Source organism: Panulirus ornatus, chromosome 26 (genome assembly GCF_036320965.1).
Source record: "Panulirus ornatus isolate Po-2019 chromosome 26, ASM3632096v1, whole genome shotgun sequence".
Taxonomy (NCBI): Eukaryota; Metazoa; Arthropoda; class Malacostraca; order Decapoda; family Palinuridae; genus Panulirus; species Panulirus ornatus.
The window spans coordinates 11,210,767-11,223,326 of record NC_092249.1 but is presented as its reverse complement, the minus strand read 5'-3'; the positions used below and the strand labels follow the sequence as shown (position 1 = coordinate 11,223,326).

The following is a 12,560-nucleotide window of genomic DNA, read 5'->3' as shown; positions in this document are numbered from 1 at the left end:
TCTCAACCACGCTCTTTTTATTTCCACACATCTCTCTTACCCTTACGTTACTCACTCGATCAAACCACCTCACACCACACATTGTCCTCAAACATCTCATTTCCAGCACATCCATCCTCCTGCGCACAACTCTATCCATAGCCCACGCCTCGCAACCATACAACATTGTTGGAACCACTATTCCTTCAAACATACCCATTTTTGCTTTCCGAGATAATGTTCTCGACTTCCACACATTCTTCAAGGCCCCCAGAATTTTCGCCCCCTCCCCCACCCTATGATCCACTTCCGCTTCCATGGTTCCATCCGCTGCCAGATCCACTCCCAGATATCTAAAACACTTCACTTCCTCCAGTTTTTCTCCATTCAAACTCACCTCCCAATTGACTTGACCCTCAACCCTACTGTACCTAATAACCTTGCTCTTATTCACATTTACTCTTAACTTTCTTCTTCCACACACTTTACCAAACTCTGTCACCAGCTTCTGCAGTTTCTCACATGAATCAGCCACCAGCGCTGTATCATCAGCGAACAACAACTGACTCACTTCCCAAGCTCTCTCATCCCCAACAGACTTCATACTTGCCCCTCTTTCCAAAACTCTTGCATTTACCTCCCTAACAACCCCATCCATAAACAAATTAAACAACCATGGAGACATCACACACCCCTGCCGCAAACCTACATTCACTGAGAACCAATCACTTTCCTCTCTTCCTACACGTACACATGCCTTACATCCTCGATAAAAACTTTTCACTGCTTCTAACAACTTTCCTCCCACACCATATATTCTTAATACCTTCCACAGAGCATCTCTATCAACTCTATCATATGCCTTCTCCAGATCCATAAATGCTACATACAAATCCATTTGCTTTTCTAAGTATTTCTCACATACATTCTTCAAAGCAAACACCTGATCCACACATCCTCTACCACTTCTGAAACCACACTGCTCTTCCCCAATCTGATGCTCTGTACATGCCTTCACCCTCTCAATCAATACCCTCCCATATAATTTACCAGGAATACTCAACAAACTTATACCTCTGTAATTTGAGCACTCACTCTTATCCCCTTTGCCTTTGTACAATGGCACTATGCACGCATTCTGCCAATCCTCAGGCACCTCACCATGAGTCATACATACATTAAATAACCTTACCAACCAGTCAACAATACAGTCACCCCCTTTTTTAATAAATTCCACTGCAATACCATCCAAACCTGCTGCCTTGGCGGCTTTCATCTTCCGCAAAGCTTTCACTACCTCTTCTCTGTTTACCAAATCATTTTCCCTAACCCTCTCACTTTGCACACCATATATTATATTATGCATTTCCCTTTTCCATAGCCAGAGGTTGGGCCATTGTGTGACATTCGTTTTCTCATTTCATTTCGAGCTGGAAGTTTCAGTTTTCTAAATTGTTTCTTACTTTTTTCACATGTATATGTGTGTATGTGTGTGTGTGTGTGTGTGTGCGTGTGTATGTGTATGTATATATATGTGTATATATATATATATATATATATATATATATATATATATATATATATATATATATATATATATATATCCCTGGGGATAGGGGAGAAAGAATACTTCCCACATATTCCCTGCGTGTCGTAGAAGGCGACTAAAAGGGGAGGGAGCTGGGGGCTGGAAATCCTCCCCTCTCATTTTTTTTTAATTTTCCAAAAGAAGGAACAGAGAAGGGGGCCAGGTGAGGATATTCCCTCAGTGGCCCAGTTCTCTGTTCTTAACGCTACCTCGCTAACGCGGAAAATGGCGAATAGTTTGGAAAAAAAAAAATATATATATATATATATATATGCAATATATATGCAATATATATGCAATTGAGTGGGAGAAGTATAAAAGAAAGAGACAGGAGGTCAAGAGAAAGGTGCAAGAGGTGAAAAAAAGGGCAAATGAGAGTTGGGGTGAGAGACTATCAGTAAATTTTAGGGAGAATAAAAAGATGTTCTGGAAGGAGGTAAATAGGGTGCGTAAGACAAGGGAGCAAATGGGAACTTCAGTGAAGGGCATAAATGGGGAGGTGATAACAAGTAGTGATGATGTGAGAAGGAGATGGAATGAGTATTTTGAAGGTTTGTTGAATGTGTCTGATGACAGAGTGGCAGATATAGGGTGTTTTGGTCGAGGTGGTGTGCAAAGTGAGAGGGTTAGGGAAAATGATTTGGTAAACAGAGAAGAGGTAGTAAAAGCTTTGCGGAAGATGAAAGCCGGCAAGGCAGCAGGTTTGGATGGTATTGCAGTGGAATTTATTAAAAAAGGGGGTGACTGTATTGTTGACTGGTTGGTAAGGTTATTTAATGTATGTATGACTCATGGTGAGGTGCCTGAGGATTGGCGGAATGCGTGCATAGTGCCATTGTACAAAGGCAAAGGGGATAAGACTGAGTGCTCAAATTACAGAGGTATAAGTTTGTTGAGTATTCCTGGTAAATTATATGGGAGGGTATTGATTGAGAGGGTGAAGGCATGTACAGAGCATCAGATTGGGGAAGAGCAGTGCGGTTTCAGAAGTGGTAGAGGATGTGTGGATCAGGTGTTTGCTTTGAAGAATGTATGTGAGAAATACTTAGAAAAGCAAATGGATTTGTATGTAGCATTTATGGATCTGGAGAAGGCATATGATAGAGTTGATAGAGATGCTCTGTGGAAGGTATTAAGAATATATGGTGTGGGAGGCAAGTTGTTAGAAGCAGTGAAAAGTTTTTATCGAGGATGTAAGGCATGTGTACGTGTAGGAAGAGAGGAAAGTGATTGGTTCTCAGTGAATGTAGGTTTGCGGCAGGGGTGTGTGATGTCTCCATGGTTGTTTAATTTGTTTATGGATGGGGTTGTTAGGGAGGTGAATGCAAGAGTCCTGGAAAGAGGGGCAAGTATGAAGTCTGTTGGGGATGAGAGAGCCTGGGAAGTGAGTCAGTTGTTGTTCGCTGATGATACAGCGCTGGTGGCTGATTCATGTGAGAAACTGCAGAAGCTGGTGACTGAGTTTGGTAAAGTGTGTGAAAGAAGAAAGTTAAGAGTAAATGTGAATAAGAGCAAGGTTATTAGGTACAGTAGGGTTGAGGGTCAAGTCAATTGGGAGGTAAGTTTGAATGGAGAAAAACTGGAGGAAGTGAAGTGTTTTAGATATCTGGGAGTGGATCTGTCAGCGGATGGAACCATGGAAGCGGAAGTGGATCATAGGGTGGGGGAGGGGGCGAAAATTTTGGGAGCCTTGAAAAATGTGTGGAGGTCGAGAACATTATCTCGGAAAGCAAAAATGGGTATGTTTGAAGGAATAGTGGTTCCAACAATGTTGTATGGTTGCGAGGCGTGGGCTATGGATAGAGTTGTGCGCAGGAGGATGGATGTGCTGGAAATGAGATGTTTGAGGACAATGTGTGGTGTGAGGTGGTTTGATCGAGTAAGTAACGTAAGGGTAAGAGAGATGTGTGGAAATAAAAAGAGCGTGGTTGAGAGAGCAGAAGAGGGTGTTTTGAAATGGTTTGGGCACATGGAGAGAATGAGTGAGGAAAGATTGACCAAGAGGATATATGTGTCGGAGGTGAAGGGAACGAGGAGAAGAGGGAGACCAAATTGGAGGTGGAAAGATGGAGTGAAAAAGATTTTGTGTGATCGGGGCCTGAACATGCAGGAGGGTGTAAGGAGGGCAAGGAATAGAGTGAATTGGAGCGATGTGGTATACAGGGGTTGACGTGCTGTCAGTGGAGTGAATCAAGGCATGTGAGGCGTCTTGGGTGGACCATGGAAAGCTGTGTAGGTATGTATACACGTGTGTGGACATGTGTATGTACATGTGTATTGGGGGGGGGTTGGGCCATTTCTTTCGTCTGTTTCCTTGCGCTACCTCGCAAACGCGGGAGACAGCGACAAAGTATAAAAAAAAAAAAAAAAAAAAAAAAAATATATATATATATATATATATATATATATATATATATATATATATATATATATATCCCTGGGGATAGGGGAGAAAGAATACTTCCCACGTATTTCCTGCGTGTAGTAGAAGGCGACTAAAAGGGGAGGGAGCGGGGGGCTGGAAATCCTCCCCTCCCTTTTTTTTTTTTTTTTTTTTTTTTTTTTTTTTTTTAAAAGATTGAACAGAGGGGGGCCAGGTGAGGATATTCCCTCAAAGGCCCAGCCCTCTCTTCTTAACGCTACCTCGCTAACGTGGGAAATGGCAAATAGTTTGAAAAAAAAGATATATATGTGTGTGTGTATGTGGGTGGGTTGGTCCATTGTTTCATTTGTTTGTTTGCGCTACCTCGCTCATGCAGGATACAGCAACAAAGTATAATGAATGATGTGTATATGTATATGACTGTGTATGTATATGTATATATACGTTGATATGTATAGGTATGTATATGTACATGTGTGGGCGTTTATGTATAAACATGTGTATGTGGGTTTGTTGGGCCATTCTTTTGCCTGTTTCTTTGCAGTGCCTTGGTAACACAGGAGACAGCGATTAAGTATAATAATGTAATAATGATATTGTGTATTTGAGTAGCGGGGCCATTCTTTGTCTGTTTCCTTGCACCACCTTGCTGATGTGAGAAACAGCATTTAAGTATAATCCTATTTAGATAATAAAGAAAATATATTATTTTATTTTATTATACAAAATCGGTTTTCTGCATCAGCGAGGTGGCACCAGGAAACAGATGAAGAATGGTCCATCCACTCATATTTACATATATTTACATAAATGCCCACATACGCACATATACATACTTATAAATATCAACATATACATACGTATACGTACACATACGCAGCTACTACATACATACATACATACATACATACATACATACATAAATACATATTCATACTTGCTTGCCTTTATCCATTCCTGGTGCTACCCCGTCCCACAGGAAACAGCATCGCCACCCTCTGCTTCAATGAAGAAGCACCAGGAAAACATAAAAAGGCCACATTCATTCACACTCATATTTAGCTGTCATGTTTAATGCACCAAATCCATAGCTCCCTATCCAAATCCAGGGCCCACAGACCTTTCCATGATCCCCCAGACATTTTATATGCCCTGTTTCAGTCCATTGATGGCATGTTGACCCTGGTATCCTACATCTTTTCAGTTCACTATTCCTTGCATGCCTCACACCCTCCTGTATGTTTAGGCCCAAATTGCTCAAAATCTTTTCATTCCATCCTTCCACCTCCAATTTGGTCTCCCACTTATCCTTGTTCCCACCTCTAACTCATATATCCCCTTTGTCAATCTTTCCTCACTCATTCTCTCCATATGTCCAAACCATTTCAAACACCCTCTTCTGCTCTGGCAACCACACTTTTTTTTATTTCCACCCATCTCTGTTTCCGTTTCATTACTTACTCGATCAAACCCCCTCACACCACATATTTTTCTCAAACATTTCATTTCCAACACATCCACCCTCCTCCCTACAACCCTATCTATAGCCCATACCTTGCAAGCACATAACATTGTTAGAACCACTTTTCTTTGAAACATACTTATTTTTGCTCTCCGCTATAACGTTCTCTCCTTCTACACATTCTTCATCACTCCCAGAACCTTCCTCCCCTCCCCCACCCTGTGACTCTTTTCTGCTTCCTTGGTTCCATTTGCTGCTTACTCCTCTCCCAGATATCTAAAACGCATCACTTTCTCCAATTCAATCAATTCAACCTTACATTCCAATTAACTTGTCCCTCAACCCTACTGAACCTAATAACCTTACTCTTATTCACATTTACTCTCAACTTTCTCCTTTCATACGCTTTTCCAAACTCAGCCACCAACTTCTGCAGTTTCTCACTCGAATCAGTCACTAGAGCTGTATCATCAGACTCACTTCCCAGGCCTTCTGATCCCAACAGACTGCATACTCACCCCTCTTTCCAAAATTTTCCAAAACCACTATTGTTTCAAACATACCTATTTTTGCTCTCCGAGATAGCATTCTCTCTTTCCACACATTCTTCATCACTCCCTCCCCCACCCTGTGACTCACTTCTGTTTCCATGGTTCCATTCGCTGCTTACTCCACTCCCAGATATCTAAAACACATCACTTTCTCCAATTCAATCCATTCAAACTTACATCCCAATTAAATTGGCCCTCAACCCTACTGAGCCTAATAACCTTGCTCTTATTCACATTTACTCTCAACTTTCTCCTTTCATACACTTTTCCAAACTCAGCCACCAACTTCTGCAGTTTCTCTCTCGAATCAGTCACGAGAGCTGTATCATCAGCGAAAACAAGTGACTCACTTCCCAGGCCTTCTGATCCCTGACAGACTGCATACTCACCCCTCTCTTCAAAACCACCCCATCCATAAATATATCAACCAACCATGGGGACATGACACACTCCTGCCACAGACCTATATTCACTGGGAACCAGTCACTCTCCTCTCTTCCCACTCGTACACATGCCTGACATCCTTGGTAAAAACTTTTCACTGTTTCTAACAACTTACCTCCAACCCATACCATATACTCTTAAAACCTCCACAAATCATGTCTATCAACCCTATCATATTCCTTCTTCAGATACATAAATGCTACATACAGATCCATCTGTTTTTGTAAGTATTTCTCATACATTTTTCAAAGCAAACACCTGATCCACATATCCTCTACCACTTCTGAAACTACACTGCTCCTCCCCAACCTGATGCTCTGTACATACCTTTACCCTCTCAATGATTACCATGTCATATAATTTCCCAGGAATACCCAACAAATTTATGCCTTTACAGTTTGAACACTCACCTTATACCCTTTGCCTTTGTACAGTGGCACTGTTCATGCATTCCTCTAATCCTCAGGCACTTCACCATGGTCCATACTTACTTTCAATATCCTTACCAACAAATCAACAACGCTGTCGCCCCTTTTTTAATAGATTCTACTGCAGTACCATCTAAACCTGCCGCCTTGCCAGATTTCATCTTCCACAAAACTTTCACTACCTCTTCTCTCTTAACCAAACCATTCTCCCTGACCCTCTCACTTCGCACACCACCTCGACCAAAACACCCTATATCTGCCACTCTGTAATCAAACACATTCAACAAGCCTTCAAAATACTCTCTCCATCTCATTCTCACTTCAACACTACCTGTTATTACTTCCCTACTTACCCCATCACCTATGTTCCCATTTGTTCTCTTGTATAGCGCACACTCTTTAACTCCCTCCAGGACATCTTTTTATTCTCCCTAGAGTTTAATGATACTTTCTCACCCCAACTCTGATTTGCCCTCATTTTCAACTCTTGCACCTTTCTCCTGACCTCCCGCCACTTTTTTTTTTATACATCTCCCAGTCATTTGCACTCCTTCCTTGTAAGTATCGCCCAAATGCTTCTCTTTTCTCATTCACTAACAACTTTATTTCTTCATCCCACCACTCACTACCCTTTCTAATCTGCCCACCTCCCACCTTTCTAATGCCATATGCATCTTTTGCACAAGCCATTATTGCCTCCCTAAATGCGTCCCATTCCTCACCCACTCTCCCCACATCATTTGTTCTCACCTTTTGCCATTGTACACATAGTCTCTTCTGGTACTTCCATATATAAGTCTCCCTTCCAAGCTCACTTACTTTCACCACTCTCTTCTCCCCAACATTCTCTCTTCTTTTTTGTAAACCTCTACAAATCTTCACCTTTGCCTCCAGAAGATAACAGTCAGACATCCCTCCAGCTGCTCCTCTCAGCACATTAACATCCAAAAGTCTCTCTTTTACACACGTCAGTTGACACGTGATCCAGTAATGCCCTCTGACCATCTCTCCTACTCACATACGTATACTTATATATATGTCTATTTTTAAACCAGGTATTCCCAATCACCAGTCTTTTTTCAGCACACAAATCCACAAGCTCTTCACCACTTTCTTTTATAACACTGAACACCCCATGTACACCAATTATATCCTGAAGTGCCACTTTACTCACCTTCGCATGTAAATCACCCATTACTAAAACCTGTTCTTGCTCATCAAAGCTGCTGACACATTCACTCAGCTGCTCCCAAAGCATTTGCCTCTTATGATGTTTCTTCTCATCACCAGGTGCATAGGCACCACTAATCATCCATCCCTCTCCATCTCTCAATTTAGGAAATAGTTATATGCTTTAAAGTGGTTAAGTTGAAAATTCTTAAACTGAATGGTGTTGATAATGGCAATTTACGGTTTCCATATTCGATAATACAGTAATGAATGTTATGCTAGTGAAAAGTTACAGTATACACATACAAGAAAATTATAAAATATTATGATTTGCAAACTCATCACTGAATTTTGTTTTTAAGAATTGAAAATAAGAGACGTTGAATCCTGGTGCCGACTTCTCTTGAAGGGAAATGTATATTTTTGAATGCATTCTTTACCAAATTAAGAATATACTTAGGAAAATCACCCCTTCTTCAATAATGGTCTTAAAAGTTTCCAGAAAATTTTCACCAGGAACGACATCAACAGAAGTAGACACACCATCTTGATTTTGTGGTAGTTGTAAAATTACCTATCATTTGAGATGATAGGGGAAAGGGGAGAAAGAATACTTCCCACGCATTCCTCACGTGTCGTAGATGGCAATTAAAGGGGACAGGAGCGAGGGCTAGAAACCCTTCCCTCCTTGTATTTTAACTTTCTAAAAGGGGAAACAGAAGAAGGAGACACACGGGGAGTGCTCATCCTCCTCGAAGACTCAGATTGGGGTGTTTAAATGTGTGGATGTAACTAAGATGAGAAAAAAAGGAGAGATAGGTAGTATGTTTGAGGAAAGGAACCTGGATGTTTTGGCTCTGAGTGAAAGGAAGCTCCAGGGTAAAGGGGAAATGTGGTTTTGGAATGTCTTGGGAGTAAAGTCAGGGGTTAGTGAGAGGACAAGAGCAAGAGAAGGAGTAGCACTACTCCTGAAACAGGAGTGGTGAGAGTATGTGACAGAGAGTAAGAAAGTAAACTCTAGACTAATATGGGTAAAACTGAAAGTGGATGGAGAGAGATGGTGCATATGCACCTGGGCATGAGAAGAGAGATCATGAGAGGCACATGTTTTGGGAGCAGCTGAGTGAGTGTGTTAGTAGTTTTGATGCACGAGACCGGGTTATAGTGATGGGTGATTTGAATGCAAAGGTGAGTAATGTGGCAGTTGAGGGAATGATTGGTGTACATGGGGTGTTCAGTGATGTAAATAGTAATGGTGAAGAGCTTGTAGATTTATGTGCTGAAAAAGGACTGGTGATTGGGAATACCTGGTTTAAAAAGAGAGATATACATAAGTATACATATGTAAGTAGGACAGATGGTCAGAGAGCATTATTGGATTACATGTTAATTGGTAGGCGCACGAAAGAGAGACTTTTGGATGTTAATGTGCTGAGAGGTGCAACTGAAAGGATGCCTGATCATTATCTTGTGGAGGTGAAGGTGAAGATTTGTAGAAGTTTTCAGAAAAGAAGAGAGAATGTTTGGGTGAAGAGAGTGGTGAGAGTAAGTGAGCTTCGGAAGGAGACTTGTGTGAGGAAGTGCCAGGAGAGACTAAGTACAGAATGGAAAAAGGTGAGAACAAAGGACATTTGGGGAGTGGGGGAGAAATGGGATGTATTTAGGAAAGCAGTGATTGCTAGCGCAAAAGATGCTTGTGACATGAGAAGCGTGGGAGGTGGGCAGATTAGAAAGGGTAGTGAGTGGTGGGATGAAGAAGTAAGATTATTAGTGAAAGAGAAGAGAGAGGCATTTGGACGATTTTTGCAGGGAAATAATGCAAATGACTGGGATATGTATAAAAGAAGGAGGCAGGAGGTCAAGAGAAGGATGCAAGAGGTGAAAAAGAAGGCAAATGAGAGTTGGGGTGAGAGAGTATCATTTAATTTTAGGGAGAATAAAAAGATGTTTTGGAAGGAGGTAAATAAAGTGCGTAAGACAAGGGAACAAATGGGAGCATTAGTGAAGGGGGCTAATGGGGAGGTGATAACAAATAGTGGTGATGTGAAAGGGAGATTAAATGAGTATTTTGAAGGTTTTATGAATGTGTTTGATGACAGAGTGGCAGATATAGGGTGTTTTGGTTGAGGTGGTGTGCAAAGTGAGAGGGTTAGGGAGAATGATTTGGTAAACAGAGAAGAGGTAGTAAAAGCTTTGCAGAAGATGAAAGCCAGCAAGGCAGCGGGTTTGGATGGTATTGCAGTGGAATTTATTAAAAAAGGGGGTGACTGTGTTGTTGACTGGTTGGTAAGGTTATTTAATGTATGTATGACTGTGCCTGAGGATTAGAGGAATGCTTGCATAGTGCCATTGTACAAAGGCAAAGGGGATGAAAGTGGGTGCTCAAATTACAGAGGTATAAGTTTGTTGAGTATTCCTGGTAAATTATATGGGAGGGTATTGATTGAGAGGGTGAAGGCATGTACAGAGCATCAGATTGGGGAAGAGCAATGCGGTTTCAGAAGTGGTAGAGGATGTGTGGATCAGGTGTTTGCTTTGAAGAATGTATGTGAGAAGTACTTAGAAAAGCAAATGGATTTGTATGTAGCATTTATGGATCTGAAGAAGTCATATGATTGCGTTGATAGAGATGCTCTGTGGAAGGTATTAAGAATATATGGTGTTGGGGGCAAGTTGTTAGAAGCAGGGAAAAGTTTTTATCGAGGATGTAAGACGTGTATGAGGAGGAAGAGAGGAAAGTGATTGGTTCTCAGTGAATGTTGGTTTGCGGCAGGGGTGCATGATGTCTCCATGGTTGTTTAGTTTGTTTATGGATGGGGTTGTTAGGGAGGTGAATGCAAGAATTTTGGAAAGAGGGGTAAGTATGCAGTCTGTTGTGGATGAGAGAGCTTGGGAAGTAAGTCAGTTGTTGTTCACTGATGATACAGCGCTGGTGGCTGATTCGTGTGAGAAACTGTAGAAGTTGGTGACTGAGTTTGGTAAAGTATGTGAAAGAAGAAAGCTGAGAGTAAATGTGAATAAGAGCAAGGTTATTAGGTACAGTAGAGTTGAGGGACAAGTCAGTTGGGAAGTAAGTTTGAATGGAGGTAGCACAAGGAAACAGACAAAAGAATGGCCCAACCCACTAACATACACATGCATATACATACACATCCACACACGCACTTATACATACCTATACATATCAACGTATACATTTATATACACACACAGACATATACATATTTACATGTGTACATAATTCATGTTGTCTGCCCTTATTCATTCCCATCGCCACCCCGCCACACATGAAATGACAACCCCCCCTCCCCCCGCATGTGTGCGAGGTAGTGCTAGGAGTAGACAACAAAGGCCAAATTTGTTCACACTCGGTCTCTAGCTGTCATGTATAATGCACCGAAAGCATATCTCCCTTTCCACATCCAGACCCCACAGAACTTTCCATGTTTTACCTCAGATGCTTCAGATGCCCTGGTTCAATCAATTGACAGCACGTCTACCCCGGTATACCACATCGTTCCAATTCACACTATTCCTTGCATGCCTTTCACCCTCCTGCATGTTCAGGCCCCAATCAATCAGAATCTTTTTTACTCCATCTTTCCACCTCCAATTTGGTCTTCCACTTCTCGTTCCCTCCACCTCTGACACATACATCCTCTTTGTCAATCTTTCCTCACTCATTCTCTCCATGTGACCAAACTATTTCAAAACACCTTCTTCTGCTCTCTCAACCACGCTTTTTATTACCACACATCTCTCTTACCTTTTCATTACTTACTCAATCAAACCACCTCACACCACATATTGTCCTCAAACATCTCATTTCCATCACATCCACCCTCCGCACAACTTTACCTATAGCCCATGCCTCGCAACCGTATAACTTTGTTGGAACCACTATTCCTTCAAACATTACCATTTTTGCTTTCCAAGATAACGTTCTCGACTTCTACACATTTTTCATCGCTCCCAGAACTTTCGCCCCCTCCCCACCCTATGACTCACTTTCGCTTCTATGGTTCCATCTGCTGCCAAATCCTCTCCAAGATGTCTAAAACGCTTCACTTCCTCCAGTTTTTCCATTCAAACTTACCTCCCAGTTGACTTGTCCCTCAACCCTACTGTACCTAATAACCTTGCTCTTATTCACCAAACTCAGTCAACAGTTTCTGTAGTTTCTCACCCGAATCAGCCACCAGCGCTGTATCATAAGCGAACAACAACTGACTTACTTACCAAGCTCTCTCATCCATAACAGACTGCATACTTGCTCCTCTCTCCAAAACTCTTGCATTTACCTCCCTAACAACCCCATCCATAAACAAATTAAACAACCATGGAAACATCATGCATCCGTTGCAACCTGACATTCTCTGAGAACCAATCACTTTCCTCTCTTCCTACTCGTACACATGCCTTACATCCTCGATAAAAACTTTTCACTGCTTCTAACAACTTGCTTTCCACACCATATATTCTCTATCATCTCTATCATATGCCTTCTCCAGATCCATAAATGCTTCATACATATCCATTTACGTTTCTAAGTATT

The 12,560-nt window shown here is 41.6% G+C and overlaps 1 protein-coding gene across 2 annotated transcripts in view; it reads left to right on the top strand.

Annotated features, from left to right (window-relative positions):
- LOC139757449 (uncharacterized) overlaps positions 1 to 12,560 on the top strand; it is a 652,064-nt gene that overhangs the window by 376,166 nt on the left and 263,338 nt on the right. The gene's annotated exons all lie outside the window — the stretch shown is intronic.